This window comes from Bos taurus, chromosome 24 (genome assembly GCF_002263795.3).
Source record: "Bos taurus isolate L1 Dominette 01449 registration number 42190680 breed Hereford chromosome 24, ARS-UCD2.0, whole genome shotgun sequence".
In the NCBI taxonomy this organism is placed as follows: Eukaryota; Metazoa; Chordata; class Mammalia; order Artiodactyla; family Bovidae; genus Bos; species Bos taurus.
In genome coordinates this window covers 22,433,342-22,450,223 of record NC_037351.1, presented here as the reverse complement: position 1 = coordinate 22,450,223, position 16,882 = coordinate 22,433,342, and the positions used below count along the sequence as shown (strand labels likewise).

The 16,882-nt window shown below is 38.2% G+C and overlaps 1 protein-coding gene and 1 non-coding gene across 22 annotated transcripts in view; one reads left to right on the top strand and one right to left on the bottom strand.

Moving 5' to 3' along the window:
- DTNA (dystrobrevin alpha) overlaps positions 1-16,882 on the top strand; it is a 451,122-nt gene that overhangs the window by 131,451 nt on the left and 302,789 nt on the right. For 15 of the 21 annotated variants that reach the window (XM_005224027.5, XM_010818729.4, XM_010818728.4 and 12 more), the window contains exon 1: positions 368-560. The exons of 2 other annotated variants lie outside the window; for them this stretch is intronic. The gene's annotated coding sequence lies outside the window, so the exon portion shown is untranslated. Of the gene's footprint in view, positions 1-77; positions 149-357; positions 561-16,882 lie in introns of those variants that run through there. 4 more of the 21 variants (XM_024984390.2, XM_024984395.2, XM_024984394.2 and 1 more) reach the window with 2 other exon arrangements.
- Positions 7,505-7,607, bottom strand: LOC112444244 (U6 spliceosomal RNA). Its single transcript, XR_003032497.1, has one exon. It is a non-coding gene; the product is annotated as a U6 spliceosomal RNA (small nuclear RNA).

Genomic DNA, 16,882 nt, shown 5'->3' with positions numbered 1-16,882 from the left:
TTGGAAGTCAGATGGTTTCTGGCAGGAGGGAGGGGAAGGGGGTGGCAGGGAGAAAAGCACAGCGAGTCCTCGGGGCTGATCTTCAGTTCCCAAGCGTTTCCGTAATAGCCATCAATGAAAGCATCTCCTTTTACCCACGCGGAGACAGGTATAAAGACAGCTGAGTAAATCAGCTTTAGACGTAGCAGCGGAAGCTCGGTCAGCGCCTGGAGAGGGGCGGAGGGGGCGGAGGGGGCGGAGGGGGCGGAAGGGGCGGAGGGGGGTGGAGGGAGGGCGTTTGACAGCCTGCCATTGGTGAGTTTACCAAAGGCATCTGCCAGTGGGACTTCAGTGGAATGTGAAACCAAGTCATTTTCCAGTTAAAGATAGACACAGTATACACTAGGATCTGGAGGCTGGATTCTACCCTCGTGTCTCTCCCTAGGATTTCAGAGTCCTGTTGTAATTAACCATTTCGTTAAGCTTGGTTCTTTCCGTGAATATGCTAAGAATTCATATATGTCTTGGATGTACTGGAATTAACAGGATTCTTAAAGAGATCATGGTGTACATACTCTAGGGTAAGTGCAAAGACTGGTTGTAGGCGCGATCGCTTCTCTGGGAAGGTTAATGTTGCCGCTTTCTTTTTATTTGTGTGAATGAAGAAATGATCAGGGAGCTTCTCCCGTGTTGTAACTTTCTTAGCTTTCTTGAGCTACTTGACGTTTACCGTTTTGTGAAGTAGAAAGAAACAAAGTATTTCAGCTTAGTTTTGAAATTGACCTTGCATGTCTGTAACTTCAGTTTGACTTCACTTTTACTTTTTCCTGTGTTAACTCCTGAAACACCCTGCATTTCTTAAATTACACCGTCAGTAGTTAACAAGTCACAACATTAAGTGTGACTCTGCAACGCCATTGGATTGACTGTATTCTTGTCAGATGGAGTTATTTCCCCTGATTGGCACTATGGCATTTTTTAATTTAAAAGATGCAAAAAGAAAATAAGAATAAAAGAAAGGGAAAAAATGGTAGAAAGTGCATAAGGAGCCTTTAGAAAATACTTTTTTTTTATATGAGAAAAATGGGCAGTTTTACATTGAAGAGAACAATTTATTAATAGAAGTTATTTTTGGGTGTCATCTCATTAATTCCAAGCAGGTTCTCCTCCTCCAAAAAAGCTGATATTTGCCAAGTGAATAGAAGAGTTCTGATTCCATGGAGCTTGAGAGGAGCAGGGACTGAGCTTGGCTGGTTTGATGTTGCCTGGCTGTGTGCTTGGGATTTCAAAACTTTTTTCTTTAAAAGAAAGAATGACAAACTTTAGTCCTCTTCATGTTTTGACCATGTATAGGTTTTGTTTCTTGTTTTGTCCAGTGACCTCTCAGCTCTCTTAGAGACAGCTTTTCCAAACTTGCACAGCATTCCTTCTGAATAAATACTGGCCATAATAGTCACAGAGTACATGGTATGAATTGGAAATTCTACTTTATATGGGGAAAATAAATGTGCTGACGTGCTTATTACAGAGTGTGAGGCTGAACAGTGGTTACGTGTAACTGGCCAGGTTTTGTTCGGTCACATCGACCAGATTCTAATGAACTACGTTGGCTGAACTAGGTACGAACAATGAATGACAATCTTTCACTCAACTTTGATAAGAATAAATAGTCTACTGAGTTACTTTTCTGAAATGAAAAGTGAACATGATACTAACCAAGTCACTTAATTTTACAACAGTTTTGTTAGTCACAGTTAGCATTCCCTAATATTTATAATTAACCCATTAGACTGTAAAAGCTGCAGTTAATTTTCACTTCTCCACATGTGGATGGTACCTTTGTACATTTTCCCTGGTGACATGGGACGCCTGTCCTTCTATGCCTAGCTGTGTCCTGATCTGTTGACCAGAGGAGGGAGCCTGGCAGGAATTATAGGTGTCTTCAAGAAACTTGTCAGATGATGCATATGTATACTCACCAAACACACCAAGACACAAATAAACTTCCCTTTTATTTTAATATATTTCTGATTGAATTATACATGCAAATAAAATTACATTAGAATGGGGTTTTGTTTCTTTTTTCGGTGTGCTAAAGAAAACCCCAAAAGAATACAGCATTTGTAAATGTTCTTATTTGTAAGAATTTTAGACATACGTGGCCAGATAGCATTGACAGGAAAGGGGACTGATGAATATTCTGTGTTGCTGTGATGTCCCTGCTGACATTGTCAAGCGTTAATTTTATTTCTTTGAACATAGTAAGTATAGTTGCTTTATAATATGTCTGCTCATTCTAATATCTCAAGAGTTACCAAGATTTGTTTCTATTCTTATTGTTTTTGCCACTTCTCATGCGCGGTGTGTTATTTTCTTGGTTGCTTGGATTTCTTTGACTATCTGCTGGAAAAGTATTTTTAAAATCATTTGTAGGGATCAGGTGAGACCTAGTGGTGATGCTGGTTTCCTCCAGAGGGCACTTGGGTTTGCTTCTGACAGTATCTGATCAAAACCACCTGAGTCAAAGGACAGCACCTGAGATTCCTTGGATTATCCTTGTGCAAGTAGCAAGGCTGCAGATGTGTGTGAGGGATGGTTTATTTGGGATTCCCTTCTACCTTGAGGGAAGATATGGCCTTTTGAGTCCCCAACTGAAAATCGTGTTAGTTTATTAAAGTTCTGACCTAAAGACTATGGGCTTTAACATTCCCACAACACCCTTGGACTGCAAGGAGATCAAACCATTCAATCCTAAAGGAAATAAACCATGAATATTCACTGGAAGGACTGATGCTGAAGCTCCAATACTTTGGCCACCTGATTTGAAGAGCCAACTCTTTGGAAAAGACCATGATGCTGGGAAAGATTGAAGGCAGAAGGAGAAGGCAGTGACAGAGGATGAGATGGCTGAATAGCATCATCCACCCAATGGACATGAGTTTGAGCATGCTCCATGGGATAGTGAAGGACAGGGAATTCTGGTGTCCTGCAGTTCATGGGGTTGCAAAAAGACCCAATTGAGCAACAAGAACACCTATAAGGCTGTTTATCGTACAGCTGGTTGCTCAGACCTTTTGTTCCTGATACTCAGATGGCCAAGAGCAAAAGCTTTCAAAGAGGAGTATCTGTCTCTAAGCTCTGGTCCTCTCTCTTGAATTTTTCCATGCCTTCCCCATCTCATTAACTCTTTGCTGTTTTTATATTTGAGATATTTTTAATTACCTTAGTGAGAGTGTCAGTCCAAATTATCTTCTTACTGTTGCCAAAAATGGAAAGTCACTCTTCTGCTTTAATAGTTGTTTTTTTTTTTAAAGATTCTTTATTCTAAAGGAGAAGTCCAGCAGTCTGCTGATATCATTGATAATTCCAGCTCATTCTTTCTGATTTTTTGTTTTAGTTGTGGCCTGATTTGTTGAGGCTTTTGTGGAGAACTTTGAAAATGTAAATTTCTGATTGGAAGATTCATGAGTTCCAACCTAATCTGAGCTGTCGACAATGCTTAACAGTCCTTCTGTTTGTCCCTAGCTGGCCCCTTCTCTTAGTAATCTCTTTAGTCTCTCTAAGCCACCCACCTTGCCTTCACTGTCAGCTGTTGACCTTGACTATTCATACTTTTTCTTGGCCTGTATCATGTATCACCGCATTTAACAAATTATGATAAATAAATTCCTTCCTTTCCATTCTCTGAAACTACTCAATTTCAGGTCTTCATCACCTCCCTTGGGTATTTTATGGCTCCCAGCGTTTCTCCTGCCTCTAGGTTCTAACCCCAACACGTCCCCCATATTGAAACCAACACACCCATCTTCTAAAAATCATAGACATGAATGGATTGTCCCCCTACTTTAAAGTCTCTTATAGTTCACTATTCCCTTCGAAATGCATTCCTTAATGTGTCTTAGTATGTCATAAAGCCTCAACCTGTTTCTCTAACATTATCTCCACTATATCACTGGTTATCACCAACACTTTAATCTCACATTATTGGTGCCTCCAGAATATTCTATCCATGATCATATGTCTGTGCTAGTCTACCTACTAGCCTTTTTTTTTTTTTTTTTTGCCAAGAATGCCCATTGTGTATCTCCTTTGCAGGCAAATCTTACTTCTGCTTCAAGGTTGATCTCATAAGTCATGTTCACTGTCCTTTAACTGTGTGGCTCACCACTATTCTGGGAATCCCTGATGGCAAGCAGTGTGTCTTACTCATTTTTGTATTCTCAGTAACTGACACCATAGAAACCATTGAATGCATATTTAAGGAATGAACGGGTGACTATTTCAAGGAATTTTTTCTCAACAATTCCTTTCTTACTTTATTCTTTTTCCTTCTAAACATCCTTATTCTTTTGACCTTAAACTTCTTATCTAAAATAGTGATCTTTCATAGTCTTCAATGTCAAGAAGTGTCAATTAAAAATGTCTGAGGAATGCCCTGGTGGTCCACTGGTTAAGACTCTGCATTTCTACCACAAGGGGCAAGGGTTTGATCCCTGATCAGGGCACTAACGTCCCGCATGCTGCATGGTACAGCCAGAAAAAAATGTTCATTTGGGTATTGTTGTTTGGGTAGATGGGATGCTATCTATTTTCATTTTTGCCAAATGAGACTATAAGCCTTGAGTGTGATGAAAGAGATGATAGAAATGTAAGTACAATAAATTAGCTGTATATTATCAGAGAGAGTAATAATAAAAAAAGAAAGTCATAGAGCTGAAAAACAGACCTGTTTCAACAAATTTAGCTGAGAATGCTGAAGCGCACACATGGAAAAAGTCCCTGTGACACAACTAAATTAAAATCATCTCATTGCACACACCCTGAATCTGAACCATTAGAAAACACTGGATTATTTTCAGACCCCAGTATGTGCTAGAAGGAAAGCTTGCTTGTGTGATATGATATTGTGACCCTAAAATCTTAAAGTTGGTTACATTTTTTCCTAAAAATTTTGAGGCCTTGAAGTGCAATATTAATCTTTCTGCTATGCTAAGTGAAAAAAAAGACTTCATTTATTTATTATAAATTGAATATAGTTGGTGTGAATCAGAGGAGGAGAAAATATAGTTTATTAATTCTGAGGGTGTTTAATCAATTTCATATTCCTCAGAGCACTTATAAATTTTTCACACATTTGTTGTATGCCTTTGATATGCCAAATCCTGAGATTTAGAAAACTAAGAAAATTGGTTTCTGTTTTTTCTTATATAGGGCTCTTTTACCTCCACAAAGACAAAAACTCTATAAAGTGGATAGGGTCAAAATTTAATCCTAAAAATGTTTTGAATCAGATCAAATTATCAAAGTCAATATTTAGATAAAACTCTAAATTTCTCCATCACAAAATATGAAAATATAAAATTGACTTTTTTTTTTGGCCTCATCAGTGAAAGAAATTGAGACTAGCTCTTGAAATCTGACTGATTTTACATTGTAACCTCCACGTAGCTGAGCTAATTTTTCTTACTAATTTAACAAATCCCTGTCAAGCTCCTACTTCATGCCTTAGCTGTGCTAGTGGTAAACAATGAAATGATTTACTTCGACCCCTTCACCAGACACCGACACCGGAGTATGTCCTGTTAAAACAATGGGTGTAATTGACAAACTACGTTGTATTACTCTCTCATTTGTATTTTTAACTTACTTGTACAAATCTCCACACTTGTTAAAAAGTCACTTTGCCTTTTCCCAACAATTTGTGTTTTTCTCTCAGAAATCTAAGTTTTAAAAGTTTGAGGATTGCTTTTATTCTTAAAAACCTCATATTTAACAGATATTTTATTATAGAATATTTTAAAGACACCTAAACAAATGCTAAAAAAAGTTAAATAGAAAATGTATTTTTATTACATAGGAAACTGTATTGTATCATAACATAAAATAGAAGTATGTTCATTTGCATAAATAAAGCTGGACTCTGCATTCTTGCAAAATAAATATGGCATAAGGATGACTCAGAGACACCCTGAGTCATGAAAGCTTTGTAAATCTCTGTGTATTTTCAAGACAGCAATCGTTATTTTTATTATTTTTCCTTTTTAGTCTCACTTTACTTTTGTACCACTTTCCTTGGTAATGTGGAAGCACACAGGTTTATGAATGCTGAAAAAAATGAATTCACTGAATTAGTCATAGTTCAAAATACAGATGCCTTTATTAATTTTATTAAAAGATGTAGACTAATTTTGAATGAAATTTATCTTCTCATGCATTGAATTTTCTAGTCTTAGATGGTTCATTACTACACATTTGTGGAAATATATCTACTCATCAAAAGATGTTGTTTTTAACACCTCAGATAAGTGTAACAAGTCTTTCCTAAAATGCATCCAATGTCTCATAGTATTTTGTGGGTAAGAGACATATGTTGTTATTTTCTTTCCTGTATGATAAAACTAAGATGCACACATATGAAGTTCTCTGAATATTCTAGACATGGTTTCCTAAGATAACACATAACCTCTAAATCTCAGTGGTTTATAAAAAAACAATGTTTCCTTCCCACTCATGCAAAGTGCTTGTCAAGGGTTCACTGGAGATCCTTCTCCACATCGTTGCCTTTACCAGGAAATGACCCATGTTCCTTATTCTCACACTTCCTTGGCCAAAGCATGCCATGTGGTCACACCTAACTTCAGTCTTCAGTTGGATGAGTAACACAGTCCTGCCACTTCCCTGGAAAGAGGAAAGAGCTGGAATATTTATGAAGAGCTCTAATGAATTCCATAGTCATGGATGACAGGCAGCCCCTCAACCCCCAGAAGACCAGAGATCTAGATTGAAACTCTTCTGTACCTTTGAACAGTATTTGATTCATACTTGGTAACACGTAGGCAATCTACTTGTGATCTGATGCTAACATCTCTTGTCTGTTTTCGTCCTTTAGCTCTGAGCCCCACTGAGACTTTTGGCTCTCTGAATCTTCACCATTTCGAGAGTGGCTGTGACTTTCCCAGCCATAGTTTCTCCAGGACTTTGGAATCCTAGCATTTTACCTGTGCCCACACTTACCTCTCAGGAGTCCTGCCCATGGAGAGTTCTGGGAAGGAAAAAGAACCTCTGATAAGTTAATTTCTATAGAACGTAGAGAGTCAATGTGCAAGACTAACACTTTGCCATCTCTAAGAACTGATCATGTGTAACAAAGAAATGGAGAAAACAGTAACTTTTTAACATGTTTAAATTTATTTTTTATTGGAGTTTAGTTGCTTTACAATATTGTGTTAGCTTCTGCTGTACAGAAAAGTGACTCAGTCACAGGTATACACATATCCCCTCTTTTTTGGATTTCCTCCCCATTTAGTTCACCACAGAGCACTGAGTTGCCTGTGCTATACAGGAGGTCTCATTAATTACCTATTTTATACATAGTTTGAATAGTGTATGTCAATCCCAGTCTCCCAATTCATCGTACCCTCTGTTTCCCCATTTGGTCTTCATACATTTATTCTCTGCATCTGTGTCTCTATTTCTGCTTTGTAAATAGGTTCATCTGTACCACTTTTCTAGATTCCCCATGTATAAAAATATGGAATGCTTCACAAATTTGTGTGTCATCCTTGTGCAGCAGCCAAGCTAATCTCTGTATATTCCAATTTTAGTATATGTGCTGCCTAAGTAAGCAGGAGAAAAAGGTAACAATGTAATTCTAAATCCCCAGTACCTGCTTTTCCCAGGGGGCCAAAGGAAAGGACCAGGATGAAGGAAAATGCCACAGAGGAATGGCAATCTATATTATACATTAGAAATAAATAGTTTTTAATAACATTTATATCACTCTGCTACTCTACTTTTTACTTTGCATTTAGTCTTAAGCATTAACAAGGTAAAAACTGGGGAATTCAAAGGTTAATGAGGCACTTAGAAATTGAAAAAAATTATATATATATATATATATATATATATATATATATATATATATATATATATATATACAGGCTTCCCCTGTGGCTCAGCTGGTAAAGAATCCTCCTGCAATGCGGGAGACCTGGGTTCAATCCCTGGGTTGGGAAGACCTCCTGCAGAAGGGAAAGGCTACCCACTCCAGTATTCTGATTCTGGCCTGGAGAATTCCATGGACTGTATAGTCCATGGGGTCTCAAAGAGTCGGACATGACTGAGCAACTTACACTCACTCACTCATATAAATACACACACACACAGACACACACACACACATATTCAAATTAGCTTGAGAAATGCTGTGTTAAAGAATATCAAACATGTTTCTTTAGTAAAACTTTAAAGTGTAAAACTTTAAGAGCCCTTAATACAAAGGTCAAAGAAATTGCCGAGAGAGCAATATGGTATTTTTGCACTTCCCAAATTCATCTGACCTAGGATCCTCATCTGTTTTCCTCTTTGTTTCATGGAGAATTTCCTAGAATTATCACTCCTGAACATGTAAATTGTTTTTGCTGATTTAAGTTAAAAATCCCAAAGACCTTAAAATATAGGCTTAATAATTTTTTCAACTTTTAAATACCTCATTAATCTTTGAATTTCCCAATTTTGCCTTGTTAATGTTTAAGACTAAATGCAAAAAAAAAAAAAAAAGACTAAATGCAAGGTAAAAAGGAGAGTAGCAGAGTGATATAAATGTTATTCAAAACTATGCATTTCTAACGTATATATTGTAAATGGGCTTCCCAGGTGGCTCAGTGGTGAAGAATCCACTTGCCAAGCCAGAGACATGGGTTCAATCCCTGGGTCAGGAAGATACCCTGGAGAAGGAAATGGCAACTCACTCCAGTATTCTTGCCTGGAAAATCCCATGGACAGAGGAGTGTGGTGGGCTACAGTCCATGGGGTCACAAGAGTCAGATACGACTTAGCGACTAAACCACCAAGCACATATATCAACATTATTTGTGTATATCATTTTTAATACATACTGTAATACACTTGGTAAATTCTGGATTAAATCACCCCTAGTCCAGTGTATTAATAATTAAAAGTGTGATAATGTAATAGCTTATATAATACTTTGAGCACATAAAATTGAGAATTATAAGGACTTTAAAAAATATCTTTACCTTTGGGTACTATGTATTCTCTTGATAAATGACATTGATTTTAAACACCAATAGAAATCAAATCTTAAACTGATAGGGGATCCAATAACATTGTTTAACTCTACTGAGGAATATAAGGGAGAAGGAAATGGCAACCCACTCCAGTATTCTTGACTAGAGAATCCCATGGACAGAGGAGTGTGGTGGACTGCTGTCCATAGGGTCGCACAGAATCAGACACGACTGAAGCGACTTAGCAGCAGCAGTGGCAGTGGGATATAAATTGTGATATAGCCTCTTATAAGAAGCCTGGCCATATTTGGCAGAACCCAGAAGGCAATGGCACCCCACTCCAGTACTCTTGCCTGGAGAATCCCATGGACGGAGGAGCCTGGAAGACTGCAGTCCGTGGGGTCACTAGGAGTCAGACACGACTGAGCAACTTCACTTTCACTTTTCACTTTCATGCACTGGAGAAGGAAATGGCAACCCACTCCAGTGTTCTTGCCTGGAGAATCCCAGGGACGGGGGAGCCTGGTGGGCTGCCTCTATGGGGTTGCACAGGGTCAGACACGACTGAAGCGACTTAGCATAGCATAGAACTCAAAAGGGATTTGCACTATTATACCCATTTTATTAGAAACTCCTAAACTGTTATTCCATTTTAGAATATGATCATACATTAGTAATTTATTAGACTCAATTATCTTTTCTTTATGAAGACCATGTGGAAAGTGAACTCATCTTCAACTTCAACATCTGTTTCTTGATTTTTCTTTCTTGGTTCACCTCCTTTAAGTTCAAAATGTTTAAAACTTAAGAAGGAGAAAGAGACTGTTGGGTTTCAAAAGATGCTCTACTAAAGTTGCTGTCTATGGGAAATTGTGCAAGAAGAAGGGTAATAGCCTAATAAAAGCAAAATGTCCATCTTTTTCTATGTAAAGTGTGTTATAGTCAGTTAAGTACTGTGACCACTTAAAATGAACCAATTTGTTCCATGAAAGTTTACACCCCCAGCAACTCTATTCAAAGAAAATCCTAAGATATTAGGTTCCCTTACAAGCATCAGGGTGTTTAGGTGTGACAGGGGAGCTTGTGCCCTTTCCTCACCTTGTCCACTCTGGTAATTTATTCTGCTTTTCATTTATTTGCCTCTCCTCCCTTGATTTTAAGAGTTTGAGGTAAATCAATACATTTTTAACAAAAAATTATATGGGAAATATATCTTCTTTGGGTTCCATAGAAATAACAATGATTCAATCAAAGTTGTAGACAGTGTAAATTCTTAGCACACATTTCTCCTGATGGATTTTTGTTTATATTTTTCCCTGGGGTTCTAATAAGATTCAGGAACTATAATGATGTCAGCAACACCTCTAAAAATTCACTGCAGGAGGATCTGAAGATCTTTTCTCAGCACTGCTGGGTTCCTGCTTTGGAATTCTGTGAATAATCACACAGCAGAATTTTAGCTTTACCTCATGCGCCAAAATATGAAGTCAGTTATATCTACATTCTGAAATTGCCTAGCACCCAAACATGTATAGTGCTGAAAAATTTGCTGTGTAACCATTCACCAGACACCAGAAGATAAATCTAAGTTATTTAGATTTATAGTATGATAATCTCTCCTTAAAAATGACATGAGGGAAATGTTTAACTTAATGAGGCAGAAGATCCTGGTGTGCAAGTTACACTGTATTTTTTATTGCACCAGGGTAAATTATTGCTTCCGTCTCCTATATGGTACCCCAGTGGCCTCAAAGACACTGTGTAGCCTCCAGAAATGCCTACTTTTGTCTTAGGCAATAACTTACTCCACTCGAGTGTGCTTTCTGAGAATTACCCATAACATTTCTTGCTGGAGGTTGAATTTCTTGAAGGTCATTCACAGATACTAACTAAACTTGACTGTTTTTTTTTTAACATAGGCATGTTGATGTGGTAAGTCTGCATACATTAATATACAAAAGGGAAAACAAGCATTTACTTTCTGCCTAAAACTAGAAAACAAGCAAAACATTCTGATTATGAAATGAAATTATATAACATAAAATTTTTTCTTAGCATTTTAACCCTGATGTCTCAAAGGTGCAGGCTTTTGAGGGAGGCCTTTGAGGGTCTAGAGAAAGGAATGGCTACCCACTCCAGTATTCTTGCCTGGAGAATTCCTTGGATAGAGGAGCCTAGTGGGCTACAGTCCATGGGTTCACAAAGAGTTGGACACAGCTTGAGTGCTAACACTTTGAAGGGATGGTGCATAAAGATTTCAGACTGTAATAATTAAATATTGCGTGCATGCTAAGTCGCTTCAGTCATGTCTGACTCTTTGCAACCCGCCAGGCTCCTCTGTCCATGGGATTCTCCAGGCAAGAATACTGGAATGGATTGCCATGCCCTCCTTCCGGGGGATCTTCTTGGCCCAGGGATCAAGACCAACCTGCATCTCTTACATCTCCTGCATTGGCAGGCGGGCTTTTTGCCACTATTGCCACCTGAGAAGCTCGATTAAGTACTGGATTGGTCAAAAAGTTCATTCGGGGTTTTCTGTAAGCAAAACAAACTTGAACAAGCTTTTTCACCAATGGATATATAGTTCCAGGTTTGCCAAAAGAAAAAAAAAATCTTAATTCTATGTGAAGTACCAATGTATAAGTCTATATGTGTGTGGGAGTTTTTAAAACAAGCTCTACTTTCTAATAAAGTAACATAGGAATTTAATTAAAACAAACCAACACCCCCCCCCCCACCAATCAGTACTGCAGCATTTGGATAAATGTTAGAGCTTGTCAATTTTCAAGGCAGAAACATTATTCCAGGCTTTCTGCCAAACCATTACTGGTAATCAAGAGATGAGCACACGAAAGTACTGTGCCTGGCTTAGATATGTGTGTGCTAAAAGAGAAGCCAACACATTTCTTATGCAAGCCATCGGAGTTACAATTTAGGAATACACAAGCACACAATGCTTTTGTAAGTCTAGGAATATACACACTAAAATACAACTCTGTGCTTAAAGGCAGACACAGCTTGTGTTGACTGAATTCTTTCTTTATCTTGAGTGGTTTTATTATCCAGCCACATTTCTCTCAATGGCTGCATGGGAAGAAATTAAATTACTCATATCTGGACAAAATTTGGGATTGCCCTACATGCTTAATTTCTAGCGACTGCTCAAAATCTCTCATTGATAAATGGGTGATTTGGACTGTTGTTTTCTGTTTTTTTATTTAACCGATTTAGATAAACATCTGTTTTCCCATAGTGTTTAAAAAAACAATTTTATATGATATAATAGTGCTATCAGAAAGTAATCAAAGCAAGCATTTTTATGAAAGGAAGACTGAAATGTTTTTAAGTTCTTAGGGTAGGGGAGGCATATTGAGTAAATAACTATGAGTATTTGCATATATTATTTTGACCACTGGAGGGCTCTCAGATTGTTTTACATTAATTTTTTAGAAATCGATTTGAAATAGCTGTAACTTCAGTAAAACAAATTTAAATCTTGGCACTATAAAGTCTGTAGAGTCATCTCGCTCTTAAAACGGTACATGTTCTCAAAATATAACATAAAAGGACAATCAGATTTAATTTACTGTGTTCTTTCACTGTTTCACAACAAATAACTTTCCACCAAAGTAAACAAAGCCGAATAAAGCAGTAAATGCATACTTGCAGGACCCATGACCCAGAGCCAGAGTTTGAAATGGTCTGCTACGTATAGCAAGTTTTCTGAAGTCTCAGGTATTTGCATTTGTATGTGTGCTCGGTCCCTTCAGTTGTGTCCAACTCCTTGTGACCCTGTAGACCGTAGCCCCCTTTTCCATGGGATTTTCCAGGCAAGAATACTGGAGTGGGTTGCCATTTCTTCCCCCAGGGGATCTTCCTGACCTAAGGCTCTAATCCACAAAGAGACAGGAGTCTCTTGTGTCTTCTGCATTAGCAGGCAGATTCTTTACCACTGAGCCACCTGGGACAGCCCATATTTTCATTTACTCCATAATAAATCTTTGGTTCATTAGCATAAAAGTATTTTCTCCAAATTTCCAGGAAGATGCACCTTGTTTCTCCAAAAACGTCTCATCCTCCCAAGTTGCTGTTGGTATCCTTTAGAATTTCCTTTGATTACAAATCTCTTTTTCTCAAGAAGCATAGCTTTATGTAGTAAGAGGGGCAAGAAATGCATGTTAAATGTATTGATCACTCTGGACAATGATTTTAAAGAAGGCCAGAATGGAGTCTGATAAGAATGGGAATACTTCAAGTGTCTGTTCATAAAACATTGGAAGATTTAACTGATTCCATAATGCCTAGTTAGATGGATCACAATAATAGGGGTTCCTATGTATTTTTTAGTTTAATTCCTTAGAAATCTATTTTATATTGCTAAATACACTTTAGCCAAGCTCCAAAATGGACATCCTAACAAAGAAACTACACTTCATAGTTTTCTCACAGTTTTGGCCCTTCTGCAATGCCAGGAAGACCGACCAGGAGAGACGGGAGACATGTCGGTCACTGTCCCCGGTACTCTTAGCATGGAGTTTGTCCTGAAGGCTCCTCTTCTATCTTTTCATGACCTCTTGACTTCTTGTAGCCATCTCCCATGAACACTCTAAATTTGGAGTTTTGCTGACCATTTCTTCACCAGCTCACGTAATCCATTTTACCCTACATCAATAGGTCAGAAGATACAGAATTACACAGATCAAAGAGGAGAAAGGCGAAAGTGGTAATATTTTAATACTCAGTGAGGAAGATTATCTCCCGGTGGTTCTGCTTCAGATCAGGCTTCCCAGGTGGCTCAGTGGTAAAGAATCCACCTGCTAATGCAGGAGATGTGGGCTCAATCCCTGGGTTGGGAAGATCCCCTGAAGATGGAAATGGCAACTTACTCCCGTATTCTTATCTGGGAAATTCCTGGACAGAGGAGCCTAGTGGGCTACAGTCCATGGGGTCACAAAGAGTTGGACGTGACTTTTGCAACTGAGCACATATTACTTAATAAACAGTGAAATGCAAAGTGGAAGATTGTAACAGTGCTTAATGTGGAAGTGACTATGATTTCAAATCCCTGTGATTTGAAGCTGAAGTGGCTATGATGCCAATTCAGGGGAAACCGGAAAACTTCCTCAATCCTTGATAAAGCTACTCAAACATTATGCTCTTTTGATAGATTCAGTTCCAATTTTAAATCTTATTAAAAAGAGCTGCTGCTGCTGCTAAGTTGCTTCAGTCATGTACGACTCTGTGCGACCCCATAGACGGCAGCCCACCAGGCTCCCCTGTCCCTGGGATTCTCCAGGCAAGAATACTGGAGTGGGTTGCCATTTCCTTCTCCAATGCATGAAGGTGAAAAGTGAAGGTGAAGTCGCGCAGTCCTGTCCGACTCTGAGTGACTCCACGGACTGCAGCCTACCGGGCTCCTCCGTCCATGGGATTTTCCAGGCAAGAGTACTGGAGTGGGGTGCCATCGCCTTCTCCGATTAAAAAGAACTGCCTTCCTCATTTTATATAACTAAATAACTGGATTGGTATTCAGGTAAATTGGAAATATCTTCATATCCTCAAGTCTACAGAAATATAGGCAACCTGAGCCATGATGATGACTTAGTTTTGCTGTCACAATCAGGAGTGGCCTTAATAAGTAGTTCTATCTTTCACAAACTACACCCTGGAGGAAAGACTTTACTTTAGCAATGCTAAAAATAAAATATACATCCTCTAGTATTCAAATGAATAATTCTCAGTAATTCTACTGGAAGTATTTAACACCCTGGTGGACTCATCGGCCACGTCTGTCTATTCATATATTCAGATATCTGATGAAGGCATTTCTTAGGTTTTTTTATAGATTCAGATACTATAATGGTGAGTGTGTGTGCATGCTCAGTTGTGCAACTGTGTCTGACTCTTTGTGACCCCTTGGACTGTAGCCTGCCAGGTTCTTCTGTCCATGGAATTTTCCAGGCAAGAATACTGGAGTGGGTTATAAAGGTGAGACGTAGCCATTAAAATGTCTAAACCCAAATTGTTTCTTTCATGCTTTAAGGAACTTATAAAATCATAATAGCAGAGTTGTCACTTTTTTTTCTTTTGAGAAAAAGTGTATTCATCTGTGTATTAGAGTGACCCATCCCTGTATGAGAGTATGTCAGGCTTCTTAGTTTTTCCATGAGAATGTCAACATGGCACCTTTTCACCTATTATTTAAGCATATAGATCTTTCTTTAATCAACTACATAGAATGTCGGCACTTCAGCAGCTATCAAAAGAACCTTGAGTTGACTGTGCTAGCTAAGAGTTTACCAGCACAACTTCTCCAAGTGCTATACTAAGTTAAATCATGTACCTAGACCTCATTGTCTTAACCCTTGCCTTCCCTCTCTGTACGTATATAATGTCATTACTGAGGAACTATTTCATTTTGTGCCCCTGAGTCCTGTTCAAGTTTGCCATAAGACATGGCACTTTTGGAAAAGAAAGAAAGAATGATATTGAACAACTGGGATAACATTGTGCTGTTACTTGATACCTTCAGAATAAGGGACTATGCCATACAATTCTTATAGGAATTTGTGCTGGGAAAACATTTATCTCTCAAGATGATATTGTAAACTTTCTTTACTGTACAAGGAAAATAATATGATCTGTCAATTTCCTTTTTTGTTGTGACTTCCCAAGTTTCATAATAATATTCATCTATCTCATTGGGGTGTCATTCATGCTTCCTTCATCTGTGATTTTTGACTCAGGTGCGAGTCATTGCTCCACTATTTCTTATCATCAAGCAGATAATAGTATTTATTGACTTAATATGACTTTGCAGTATCCTGTATGTTTTTAATAATAGAACACTCACTGCCAAAAATAGAAAGTAAAATTTCACATCATCAGGAATGATGAACAAGACTGTTGAGAATAATGGAATAAACAGTAACATTTCTTAGGGGCATTTGAAACTCATTTTTTTCAGAGACTTTGATGATATCCTTTTATCTGTACTCCAGTTTTGCCCAGATTATATATCTGTTGCTATCAGTCAGGTCACGTTGTATTTTACTTAGTTTTATTATCAGCAAGTTTTCACTTTCTTAAAGTTTGCATGAGAGGACTTGTGACAAAATAGTTAAGCAATAAGATTATGCTTGATTACAATGTGTTTATGTCTTCAGTTTGTCCTTTTCTAGCAACTAAGGCTATTGGCCAAGTACATGAGGAGACTTCTATAGCCTAAAGAAGATCTTGCCTGTGAGGCTGTCTTTGTAAGGACTGGGAGAGTCAGAACAACCATCACTCCTAGGGCTGGTGTTGCCCTCGTGGAAGTCTTTTGTCATCTTGGGAGACTGAGGCTTGAGAGATTAATATAAAAGGCCAGAACAGATCAGTCTAATTGGCAATCTATAACCCAGGTCTCCTGGCTTATAATCCAGAAGTCTGTTATTCCTCCCACATGTTGCATAGGTTCTCTGAAACAATATATTTTACAAAAAGAGGGGAAAAAAAAAAAGCATTTCCTCACTATTGGACGTTCACACGGAGCACCGTTTGGGGCGTGGGGTGTGCTCGTTTGTCTCTCTTGTGCCAGTGCATAGATGGTTTGCTTTGACATACACTTAAAAAATGGGTAGGTCCAGGAGAATGGAGACAGGGGAGGACCTCTTGAATAACGCAGTCAGAAAGGAAATACTTGAGAACACTCTGGTCAATCGGCTCAATAAAATACCATGCAGTGTTTTATGCATGTGAGCTTGTCCATTTCTCTTATAAGCTAACCCAAATACCTTCATATAAATTGTGTGATGTTGGTTTAACCTTTTTTAATATTTTACTCTCATCTATTAAGTGAGGAGAATAATAAGGACATGTTTTAGGATTGAGAG